The sequence below is a fragment of the Triticum urartu genome, chromosome 6A, assembly GCF_056163025.1.
Source record: "Triticum urartu cultivar PI428250 chromosome 6A, HENAU_Tu73, whole genome shotgun sequence".
In the NCBI taxonomy this organism is placed as follows: Eukaryota; Viridiplantae; Streptophyta; class Magnoliopsida; order Poales; family Poaceae; genus Triticum; species Triticum urartu.
This window is the reverse complement of record NC_141878.1, coordinates 29,493,480-29,505,828: the sequence shown is the minus strand read 5'-3', so window position 1 is coordinate 29,505,828 and position 12,349 is coordinate 29,493,480. Positions and strand designations below refer to the sequence as shown.

Below are 12,349 nucleotides of genomic sequence, written 5' to 3'. Positions count from 1 at the left end.
CATAACCTTGGTGCAAAAGGACGTAGGATTAGTCATGAATCTCCATCCGTGTTTCCCTAATAGAGCCAAGTTAAATATCCGCATGTCATGAAAACCCATTCCCCCATTAGGTTTGGGTGTAGCCAGCTTGTCCCAAGCAATCCAATGTAAAGATCGGCGATCCAGTGAACTCCCCCACCAGTACTTCGCCATGCTCGAAGTCAAGCTTGTGCATACATTTTTGGTCAAGAGAAAACAGCTCATGCTAAAGGTTGGGATCGCTTGCACGATAGATTTTATGAGTGTCTCCCATCCGGCACAAGAAAACAGCCGCTCTGACCAACCATTCATCTTGCCTCGCGCCCGGTCACCCAGATGCTCAAAAGTGCCATTGTTAATCTTGCATGCAGCTGTGGGTAGACCAAGATACCTTTCTGAAAAAGCCTCAACTTCTACTCGAAGGAGTTGTTTCAAAGTCTACCTGAGATTTGCTAGAGTGCTGGGACTGAAATAAATTGCGCTCTTGCTTCTGTTTACACACTATCCAGAAGCTTCACCGTAAATCTCAAGAATGTCATTTAGTCTTGCTGCACTTTGTGCACTCGCCTTGATGAAGATGAGACAGTCATCTGCGAACAAGAGGTGATTCACCCAAGGAGCCTTGAAGTTTACTCTTATTACGCGATCAATATACTGACCATAATTGTTCAGTAAGGATGAGAGCCCTTCTGCACACAGGAGAAATAAGTATGGCGAAGCTGGACATCCCTGCCGCAACCCTCGGGAAGGGCTGAAGTATGGCTGTAACTCCCCATTGACACACACACAGAACCGAACAGAAGTAACACCCTTCATAATCAACCTCACCAGATTTGCATGGAAGCCCAGCTTCAATAGCATAGCCTCCAGAAAATGCCATTCTACCCTGTCGTAAGCTTTCATCATGTCCAACTTAACAGCACGGGTGTAGTTCTTTCCTTTCTTTCGCCTTCTGATGGTGTGAACACTTTCAAACGCAACTAGCACGTTATTCGTGATCAAATGCCCAGGAGCGAAAGCACTTTGCTCCTCATTAACAATGTCGTCCATACAGCTCCTCAACTGGTGTACTATCACTTTGACTGCCACTTTATAAAGTACTGGACAAAGCGCAATCGGACGATATTGTGAGATGCTTTGGGGGTGACGTACCTTAGGGATCAAGGTGATGGAAGTGTCGTTGAACCCCGTTGGTAATTCACCTCCATTGAGAAAAGCCAGCACCGCCTCCGTAACTTCGTGTTGCAGTAACTTCCCGTGGCGCTAGAAAAAGCCCGCCGTAAGCCCGTCCACCCCTGGCGCCTTGGAAGGTGCCATTTGGAATAGGGCTTGCTGGACCTTGGATGGTTCCATAGGTTTACACAGGGGTTCATTCATCTCCGGTGTGACCCGGGATGGTACATGCGATAATAACACATCCATATTATTGGCACCCTGTGTCATATACAAAGCTTGATAGAATGCATTAATTTCTGCTTTAACCTCCTCTTCACTTGCACAAACCGAGCCATTGGCCCTTGTGAGATTCGCAATTCTGTTTGTTTGTTTTCGTTGTCGCGCTTGTGCTTGGAAGTAAGCCGTATTGCGGTCACCTTCTCGCAGCCATGGCACTCGAGATCGTTGCCGCATCCAAATTTCCTCCAAACGAAGAGCTTCTCGAAGTTGTTTCATGATGCTCTTCTCGTCTTCTGAGGGCCCTCGACTGACAGAACGCTGTCGCAATCTGTCTAGACATGACTGTAGTTTGCGCACAGATCTCGACAAGCTGCCGAACTCGCGCGCTCCCCACGGCTCTAGTTGCCGCTGGAGGGCAACCAGAGAATCAGCGATGCCCTGCAGACCTGGGACTCTGACCTGTTTCTTCCACGTGTCCGTGATGAGCTGATCATAATCTTGATGGGACTGCCAAACGTTTTATTCCGAAACTGTTTGGTCCCTGTCGAACGATGCGTGTATGTGTGGTGTGTCTGAATTCAGTGATAACGAAGCAGTGATCTGAGGTGCAATGAGGCTGCACGCCTGAGCCAGCCCATCTGGTATGAAGGGAGAATGGCCCCTCTATATCTCCCTTATAGCGAAACATAGGTAAGTCTCGTGTGAAGGCGAGCACGATATTAGCCAGCCCAGATGCGCGTGAGGCCACATGCCGCAACTTCATTTTTTTCAGTTTATCGTTTTAATTTTTGCTTTATTGTTATAATTTAGTCTATATATTGCAAATAAAACTAAAAATTAGTTATATTTAAAAAATCATCAAGCATTTGGAAAAAAAATCTTAATGAAGTATTTGAAATTTGTTAGTAAAGCATTTTAAGAATATTAAATGAGTTTAGGAAACAAGTTTGTCATATATATGAAAATACACAAAAAAAGATTTCATCACGTATTTAAAAAAGGTCAATGTGTATAAAATAATGTTTTTAGTGTTTATGAAAAATGTAAATCGTACATTAGAATAAAATTACACATTGAAAAAAACATATTTTCAAAAATACAATTTTGTATTTAAATCTGTTAAATATGTATAATTTTTTTTCCGGACATATACGAAAATTGTATATTGTGTGGTAAAACATGGGTTTTTCATTAATAACATTGAAATATATTATCCGCCTCTCTCCATCAGTTTAGAGTTTTGGATGAGTTGGCGAGGGCATTAATTCAATATGGTATGAGAGTCAAGAGGTCTTGAGTTCAAGACCCTGCCAACGCAATATTGGAAAAACGATTGTGCGGCTTACATTGATTCCACGTCTAAGGACTAAAATATCCTAGACGTGAGGGGGAGTGTTGAAATATATTGCCTGTCTCTCTCCATTAGTTCGGACTTTTGGATGAGTTTGCTGGAGCATTAATTCAGCAAATAAAATGTTTACCGTGTACTAAAAAATGTTCACCATGTATTAAAAATATATTAATCTTGTATTTGAAAGATCTTAAACCTGTATAAAAAATTGTATTTGAAAGATATATACCTAAAATTTACAATGTGTATAGTAAAGAGTAGAACACATAATAATATAAGTTTTTTCGAACTATTAATCATAATCGTTAGTAGGTACTAGTATTACCAGTAGTTTCTATGTATAGGTGTTACGTGTACATGCCGCTTCTGATCTTTTTGTTGTTGGACATGAAAACTTTCTAGCCCAAGTGCCCAACTGCCCAAGGCCCAACGTGGAACCATCAACCGAGCCTCGATTGCTAGATGTACGTATATCAGAAAAAAGAGATTACCTGCTATCGATCTACCCTTATCCTCCCGGTAATTTCGTTCGTGCGATCAAGTCTTCTGGTTCTGTACCTCCCTGCGCCGCCGCCGCCCATTGCTCGTTCACGGTCGGCTCTTGCAGTCTTGCTGCTTTTGCCGCCGTTGCCCAGGGCAGTGGTCCAACACTCCAGTGCATGCGATTTCAATCAAAAGACAGAAACTACTTGTGTACTTCATCGGCATCATACATACATCAACAGATCAACTTCAACTCGGAATCAAGGTACGTCACTGAATCACTGTTAATCTTGGTGAATTAGCGCAATTTCTACAAAGATAATAGTTTAATTTACTGCTTTGATAAGGTAGCATAATACTTTTCTAATGCCACTCCTTGTTTAATGTTCCAATGACTGAAGGATGAAGAGGAAGAGTACAGCAACAATAGATTCGTTTTTCAAGCCTATTGCTTCTAGCTCTAATGCAACTGAAAATGCAAATCCACCGGAGGAGCAACCTGTTGTAGATGATACTTCCAGCCCCAATCTAGTTGATATTAAAACTGATGATCAAAATATTGTGGCACCACTAGAAACTATAGAAGAAGGTAGAACTAGAAGCACAAAATATGTGAGGGATCCTGGTACACGCAAACAGATTTAGGAACTCCATCCGGATAAGCAGGATGAAGCACGTCGATTCTATGTTTCTAAGGGCGCTTTTCATCCATACATGAAAGAGTATCCATATAATGGGCCAACAAAAAACCGTCGCCGATTCCAGTATAGTTATTTCACTGATTGGCCTTGGCTAGAGTATTCACTTGTCACACATCGTGCATACTGCTTCTATTGTTTCCTCTTTACCAAAAAGCCAACTGGAAAGTGTGGTTCAAGTGCATTCACAGTGGATGGATTTATAAACTGGAGAAAGGTGAATGATGGCAAAGATTGTGCTTTTATAACCCACATGGGCAAAGGTTCCAACTCAGGTCATAGCTATTCAGCCCGCTGTTATGGAAATCTGAAAAATAGATTGAACCATATTGACAAGGCGATGGTACAAGTATGTACAAAAAAGGTTGCAGCTGCAAGGTTAAGACTTAAAGTCACAATTGATTCCATTAGGTAAGACTAAGTTTATTTGTTTCAATAATTAACCTAGTATATTTTGTATTTATGTAAGACTAACATGTCCTTTGTCTGTTATTTCATTAGGTGGTTAACATTCCAAGCTTGTCCATTTAGAGGCCATGATGAATCTCCAAGATCCCTAAACCATGGTAATTTTCTTGAGTTGGTAAAGCTTTTGGCTGCTTATAACAAGGATGTCAGAGATGTTGTCTTGGAAAATTCTCCACAAAATGCCAAGTACACCTCACACCCCGTTCAGCAAGAAATCCTTGGTTTACTTTCCAGGAAAGTGCAGAAAAGTATTAGAGAAGAAATTGGCAATAGCAAATTTTGTATAATGGTGGACGAGTCTAGAGATGAATCTAAAAAGGAGCAGATGGCACTGGTCATTCGGTTTGCTAATAAAGAAGGGTACATAGATGAGCGCTTCCTTGACATCATACATGTTAGTGACACTACTGCATTGACTCTCAAGGAGGCAATTTGTACTGTCTTAGAAGATAATAACCTGAATGTACAAGATATTAGAGGTCAAGGATACGACGGCGCAAGTAACATGCGAGGGGAATGGAATGGTTTGAAAGCTCTAATATTAAATGAGTGCCCTTATGCTTATTATGTGCACTACATGGCTCATCTGCTCCAATTGGATCTTGTTGCAGCATCACGAGAGGTACACGAGGTGGATAACTTTTTTCAGCATGCAAATTTTGTGATAAATGTTGTTAGTGCGTCGTCTAAACGGAATGATGAGTTATTAGCTAATCAAGCTGCTGAAATTGCACGTGGCGTTGAATTGGGTGAGCTTGATACGGGAAAAGGGGCAAATCAAATAGGCTCATTACAGAGGCCGGGAGACACGAGGTGGAGTTCTCACTTCAAGTAAATTAATAGCTTGAAGAAGATGTTTGCTGCTACGATTGCAGTTCTACGAAGTGTAGCAAATGATCGTTCAGTCACAAGATATTCCCGTGGAGATGCAGTGGGCGCCCTAAAGATGATTATCTCTTTTGATTTTGTATTCATTATGCACCTCATGGAGAAAATTATGAAGATCACAGATGTTTTATGTCAAATGCTCCAAAGGAAGTCTCTGGATATTTTAAACGCATTAGATTGTGTTGCAAACACAAAGTTTCTACTTGCTGAACTAAGAGAAGATGGTTGGGAACCACTTCTAAAAGAGGTTAAATCTTTTTGTCTGAAGCATGATATTGACATCCCCGATTTTAGTTCCAAGTATGTCTCTTTTCCTATATCTAGATTGGAATATTAATCATCACAAGTATTTTAATCTAATATATGTTGCCATTTGTAGGTATGTTGATATGACTAAATCTCGAAACAAGCAAGACAACACCACAACACTTAACCACTATAAAGCAGATGTATTCAATGTTGCCATAGATCAACAGTAGGTCGAGCTAAATGACCGGTTCAGCGTTCAAAGAACTGAGCTATTGAGGCTTTGTGTATCTTTGAATCCACTGCATGACACATTTGATGTGACAAAGATATGCACTCTAGTAGAAAAGTTTTATTCTGCTGATTTTTCTGACCAAGACTTGGCTCGGTTAGAGTTTCAACTTATCCATTTTAGAATGGATGTTCGCTCACATCCAGACCTAAAATGCTTGCATTCACTTGCTGATTTGACTGTTGGTTTGTTGAAAACTGGTAGAGTTCAGGACTATTCCATTGTTGATAGACTATTGCGGTTGGTTATTACTCTTCCAGTTTCAACGACAACCACTGAGCGAGCCTTTTCTGCTATGAAACTAGTGAAGACACGTCTTCGAGGCAAAATGGGTGATGACTTTCTTCAACATTACATGATTGTCTACATTGGAAAGGATATAGCTGCAAAAGTCACATCTGATGAGATTATCCACATTTTCGACGATGGTACTCGTAGAGCTGAATTTCAGTTGATAGATATGTAATTTTTTTTTGTTGCTAAACATACGTTGTCATGCACTCATATCAATTCTACTATTAAGACTATATTCTTGCGTGGTGTATAATTTGGAATGATTATTATCTGTCTCACCCCCCTCATGTTCAAATCCTAGCTCCGCCCCTGTAGGGAGGGGAAGAACAGAAGGGGTGGGAGGTGCGTGGCGGCCACAAGGCAATCTCATGATCGGACGATGCCATGGTCTTCATCTTGCTTGTGCCACGCCTGGCACAGAGGCGGAGACGGGGGGGTGCGAGCAGGGGTCAGACCCCCCCCCCCCCATCGCCTCGCCCCCCCCCCATGACGCTTCGTTAGTAGGTACTAGTATTACCAGTAGTTTCTACGTATAGGTGTTACGTGTACATGCCGCTTCTGATCTTTTTGTTGTTGGACATGAAAACTTTCTAGCCCAATTGCCCAACTGCCCAAGGCCCAACGTGGAACCATCAACCGAGCCTCGATTGCTAGATGTACGTATATCAGAAAAAAGAGATTACCTGCTACCGATCTACCCTTATCCTCCCGGTAATTTCGTTCGTGCGATCAAGTCTTCTGGTTCTGTACCTCCCTGCACCGCCGCCGCCCATCGCTCGTTCACGGTCGGCTCTTGCAATCTTGCTGCTTTTGCCGCCGTCGCCCAGGGCAGTGGTCCAACACTCCAGTGCATGCGATTTCAATCAAAAGACAGAAACTACTTGTGTACTTCATCGGCATCATACATACATCAACAGATCAACTTCAACTCGGAATTAAGGTACGTCACTGGATCACTATTAATCTTGGTGAATTAGCGCAATTTCTACAAAGATAATAGTTTAATTTACTGCTTTGATAAGGTAGCATAATAGTTTTCTAATGCCACTCCTTGTTTAATGTTCCAATGACTGAAGGATGAAGAGGAAGAGTACAGCAACAATAGATTCGTTTTTCAAGCCTATTGCTTCTAGCTCTAATGCAACTGAAAATGCAAATCCACCGGAGGAGCAACCTGTTGTAGATGATACTTCCAGCCCCAATCTAGTTGATATGCAAACTGATGATCAAAATATTGTGGCACCACTAGAAACTATAGAAGAAGGTAGAACTAGAAGCACAAAATATGTGAGGGATCTTGGTACACGCCAACAGATTTGGGAACTCCATCCTGATAAGCAGGATGAAGCACGTCAATTCTATGTTTCTAAGGGCGCTTTTCATCCATACATGAAAGAGTATCCATATAATGGAACAACAAAAACCGTCGCCGATTCCAGTATAGTTATTTCACTGATTGGCCTTGGCTAGAGTATTCACTTGTCACACATCGTGCATACTGCTTCTATTGTTTCCTCTTTACGAAAAAGCCAACTGGAAAGTGTGGTTCAAGTGCATTCACAGTGGATGGATTTATAAACTGGAGAAAGGTGAATGATGGCAAAGATTGTGCTTTTATAACCCACATGGGCAAAGGTTCCAACTCAGGTCATAGCTATTCAGCCCGCTGTTATGGAAATCTGAAAAATAGATTGAACCATATTGACAAGGCGATGGTACAAGTATGTACAAAAAAGGTTGCAGCTGCAAGGTTAAGACTTAAAGTCACAATTGATTCCATTAGGTAAGACTAAGTTTATTTGTTTCAATAATTAACCTAGTATATTTTGTATTTATGTAAGACTAACATGTCCTTTGTCTGTTATTTCATTAGGTGGTTAACATTCCAAGCTTGTCCATTTAGAGGCCATGATGAATCTCCAAGATCCCTAAACCATGGTAATTTTCTTGAGTTGGTAAAGCTTTTGGCTGCTTATAACAAGGATGTCAGAGATGTTGTCTTGGAAAATTCTCCACAAAATGCCAAGTACACCTCACACCCCGTTCAGCAAGAAATCCTTGGTTTACTTTCCAGGAAAGTGCAGAAAAGTATTAGAGAAGAAATTGGCAATAGCAAATTTTGTATAATGGTGGACGAGTCTAGAGATGAATCTAAAAAGGAGTAGATGGCACTGGTCATTCGGTTTGCTAATAAAGAAGGGTACATTGATGAGCGCTTCCTTGACATCATACATGTTAGTGACACTGCTGCATTGACTCTCAAGGAGGCAATTTGTACTGTCTTAGAAGATAATAACCTGAATGTACAAGATATTAGAGGTCAAGGATACGACGGCGCAAGTAACATGCGAGGGGAATGGAATGGATTGAAAGCTCTAATATTAAATGAGTGCCCTTATGCTTATTATGTGCACTCCATGGCTCATCAGCTCCAATTGGCTCTTGTTGCAGCATCACGAGAGGGACACGAGGTGCATAATTTTTTTCAGCATGCAAATTTTGTGATAAATGTTGTTAGTGCGTCGTCTAAACGGAATGATGAGTTATTAGCTAATCAAGCTGCTGAAATTGCACGTGGCGTTGAATTGGGTGAGCTTGATACGGGAAAAGGGGCAAATCAAATAGGCTCTTTACAGAGGCCGGGAGACACGAGGTGGAGTTCTCACTTCAAGTCAATTAATAGCTTGAGGAAGATGTTTGCTGCTACGATTGCAGTTCTATGAAGTGTAGCAAATGATCGTTCAGTCACAAGATATTCTCGTGGAGATGCAGTGGGCGCCCTAAAGATGATTATCTCTTTTGATTTTGTATTCATTATGCACATCATGGAGAAAATTATGAAGATCACAGATGTTTTATGTCAAATGCTCCAAAGGAAGTCTCTGGATATTTTAAACGCATTAGATTATGTTGCAAACACAAATTTTCTACTTGCTGAACTAAGAGAAGATGGTTGGGAACCACTTCTAAAAGAGGTTAAATCTTCTTGTCTGAAGCATGATATTGACATCCTCGATTTTAGTTCCAAGTATGTCTCTTTTCCTATATCTAGATTGGAATATTAATCATCACAAGTATTTTAATATAATATTGTTGCCATTTGTAGGTACGTTGATATGACTAAATCTCGAAACAAGCATGACAACACCACAACACTTCACCACTATAAAGCAGATGTATTCAATGTTGCCATAGATCAACAGTTGGTCGAGCTAAATGACCGGTTCAGCGTTCAAAGCACTAAGCTATTGAGGCTTTGTGTATCCTTGAATCCACTGCATGACACATTTGATGTGACAAAGATATGCACTCTAGCAGAAAAGTTTTATCCTGCTGATCTTTCTAACCAAGACTTGGCTCGGTTAGAGTCTCAACTTATCCATTTCAGAATGGATGTTCGCTCACATCCAGACCTAAAATGCTTGCATTCACTTGCTGACTTGACTGTTGGTTTATTCAAAACTGGTAAAGTTCAGGACTACTCCATGGTTGATAGACTATTGCGGTTGGTTATTACTCTTCCAGTTTCAACAACAACCACCGAGCGAGCCTTTTCTGCTATGAAACTAGTGAAGACACGTCTTCGAGGCAAAATGGGTGATGACTTTCTTCAACATTACATGATTGTCTACATTGGAAAGGATATAGCTGCAAAAGTCACATCTGATAAGATTATCCACATTTTCGACGATGGTACTCATAGAGTTGAATTTCAGTTGATAGATATGTAATTTTTTTTGTTGCTAAACATACGTTGTCATGCACTCATATCAATTCTACTGTTGAGACTATATTCTTGCGTGGTGTATAATTTGGAATGATTATTATCTGTCTCGCCTCCCTCATGTTCAAATCCTGGCTCCGCCCCTGGCCTGGCAGCCGGGCCTCCTTCGTCAGTTGTGCCTTGTTCCTCAATTGAATGGTCAATCAGGCCCTCCACGTGTGTATTGGGGCGCTCAAACAAACTCATGCCATGATTGTACGTGCATGGATGCACGAACTGAACGTACAACACAAACACGGCGGTGCTAAGATTATATTGAATCCGAACTGAACGATTTCTCAGTAAAATTTCTGTATAGAAATATCCCCAGGATTGATGCATTATCAGGCTGAACTCCTTCTGCGCTACCAAGTACGTCAGGTCGACCTCTAGCCCAAATTCCCAATGCATCCCAATCTTAGCTAGTACACCCCTCCATGGCATGTGAAACAGGAAAAACAGATCAATCCATCCAATTCCAATGCAAGTGAAAAACAAAACTACTCTAGTTGGTGGTCATGGTTCCCTGGCAACAGAGAAGATGGTTGCAACGTTTCTACTAGACTGTGAACCCAACCTTTTATGGACAGAAAGTAAGTGCAGGCGGTGTTGGCCAAACATTAATGGCAAGCTGCATTACATACTAGCATGCATATATATGCGCCTGAAGGCCTGATATAGTCTTGATGAAAATGGGGTCTTAGAAAGGAAAAGGACAAGCTCCCGCCTATCATGAGATCCTCTTATGGGTAGGGAAAGTGTTCCATGTAGACGGGCGATCTCAACCACACAAAGTAGTGAAGTTTCAGTATATTTGAGAGTACCATACTACTGCAGGTCATTATATTTTCATTTGTCCTTGCTTGTGAATCCACTGTCTTTAAAAAAACTGCATAGTAAAACGTGACATACCATCATGCGCCTGTTACTCCCGGCTAATGATATAGCCATGATTTTATTGAATCCTTTGATACTAGACAACGTGACATATAGAAGGGGAGATCGGGAAAAATAGGAACCATTTTCTGCACATCCCGAATGGCGCCATTTTGTTAAATCCCTTGTCGTTCTGGACGTCGGACATTCATGAGACAGGCGGTCCGGCCCAAACCCTAGAAGCGTTGCCGCGAGGCCACCCCAAACCCTAGAAGCATCGAGGCCACCCCAAACCCTAGAAGTGTTGTCGAGGCCACCCCAAACCTTAGAAGCGTTGTCAAGGCCAGCCCTAACCGTAGAAGCGTCGAGGCCACTAATTAATATTCCTTTTTGTGATTATCTAGCTAGGTCTACGATTTGCAACTAATATATCCATCTGTCATGTTTGTATATTAATTGCCATGTTGTAATATTTGCAGAAACTATGGAGCACCGAGGCTTGGAAGCAGAACAGTTGTTGGGGGACATAATCCTCGGCTGAGGGGATGTCATGACGTATCTCAACAACACCGATGGTCTGGGAGGAGAGGGGGAAGCAGGCTCCGGTGATCGAACAATGGATGAGGAAGGACATGATCATGATGGCTCCGGTGACTGAATGCCGGTGGAAGAAGGAGACTGTAATGACGGCTCCGGTGACCGAACGGAGGAGGGAGCTGTTGCAAATTCCGTGAGGTATATATATTAATTAAGCCTGTGCTGACTAGCTAATTGATACATTAATTGTTTTGGTATGTACACATATTAACCCTTCCTTCTTCTTTTCTAGCCCTCCGGATCGAGCCAAACTTCGGTAACGAGACGAGGCCCGAAGAAAAGGTTGCGTCAGGATGAAAGGTTCACGATCACAGCAATCGTGGGCGATGGCCAACCGATTGAACTCAGCCAGACCAAGGAAGCATTTTCTGCTCAGTGCGGGGTTCTTGTTAGGGACATGATCATGGTCAGCATCCACCAATCGAATAGGACTAAGAACGAAGACTCTCAACTTCCTTATGTCCATGATAGACAGAAAGATGGTCTTTGGACCGCACTGAAGGCAAATTTCACCCTAACACCAGAGGAGGATCCGGATAAGCCAGTTATAGAGCCATTGGTCAAGGCTCATGCTATTAAGAAGATGGCAGATCTATTCAGGAGGTGGAAGAATGAGTTGAAATCAACGTATGTCGACAAAAGGGAAGACTCCAGAATTCACCGGCCGATTTGAGAAGATAAGAGATCACTGGCCCGCATTTGTGGCCTACAAGACATATGGAACTTGACTTTAGATGTTAGGGATTCTAAGAGATCTTATATTGTATATATGTAGCTAGTAGTGCCGGATAGATATACGAAAACTTGTTGTTCGACCAATCTCTCATAGAAGGAGGAGGTCGATCACTTCTATCTGTATATGTTCATGACGATCTTGTGTACTTAATAGTTTCCTTCATTTGCTTACTAGCTAGCGTGTCGCGAGTTCTCTCTATACGTATAGTACGTAGCGTCGACCAAGCACGGAGATAAGAGAGGTC

General features: G+C 41.9%; 1 long non-coding RNA gene and 2 pseudogenes across 1 annotated transcript; all 3 read left to right on the top strand.

Moving 5' to 3' along the window:
• Window positions 1–3,556: 3,556 nt before the first annotated feature.
• On the top strand, window positions 3,557–6,305 carry LOC147963498 (uncharacterized; annotated as a pseudogene).
• Window positions 6,306–7,150: 845 nt separating this feature from the next.
• LOC147963497 (uncharacterized) lies at window positions 7,151–9,864 on the top strand (annotated as a pseudogene).
• Window positions 9,865–10,595: 731 nt separating this feature from the next.
• Window positions 10,596–12,149, top strand: LOC125527284 (uncharacterized). The gene is made up of 3 exons (XR_007287234.2): window positions 10,596–10,733; window positions 11,252–11,507; window positions 11,602–12,149. It is a non-coding gene; the product is annotated as an uncharacterized LOC125527284 (long non-coding RNA).
• The last annotated feature ends 200 nt before the right edge of the window (window positions 12,150–12,349 follow it).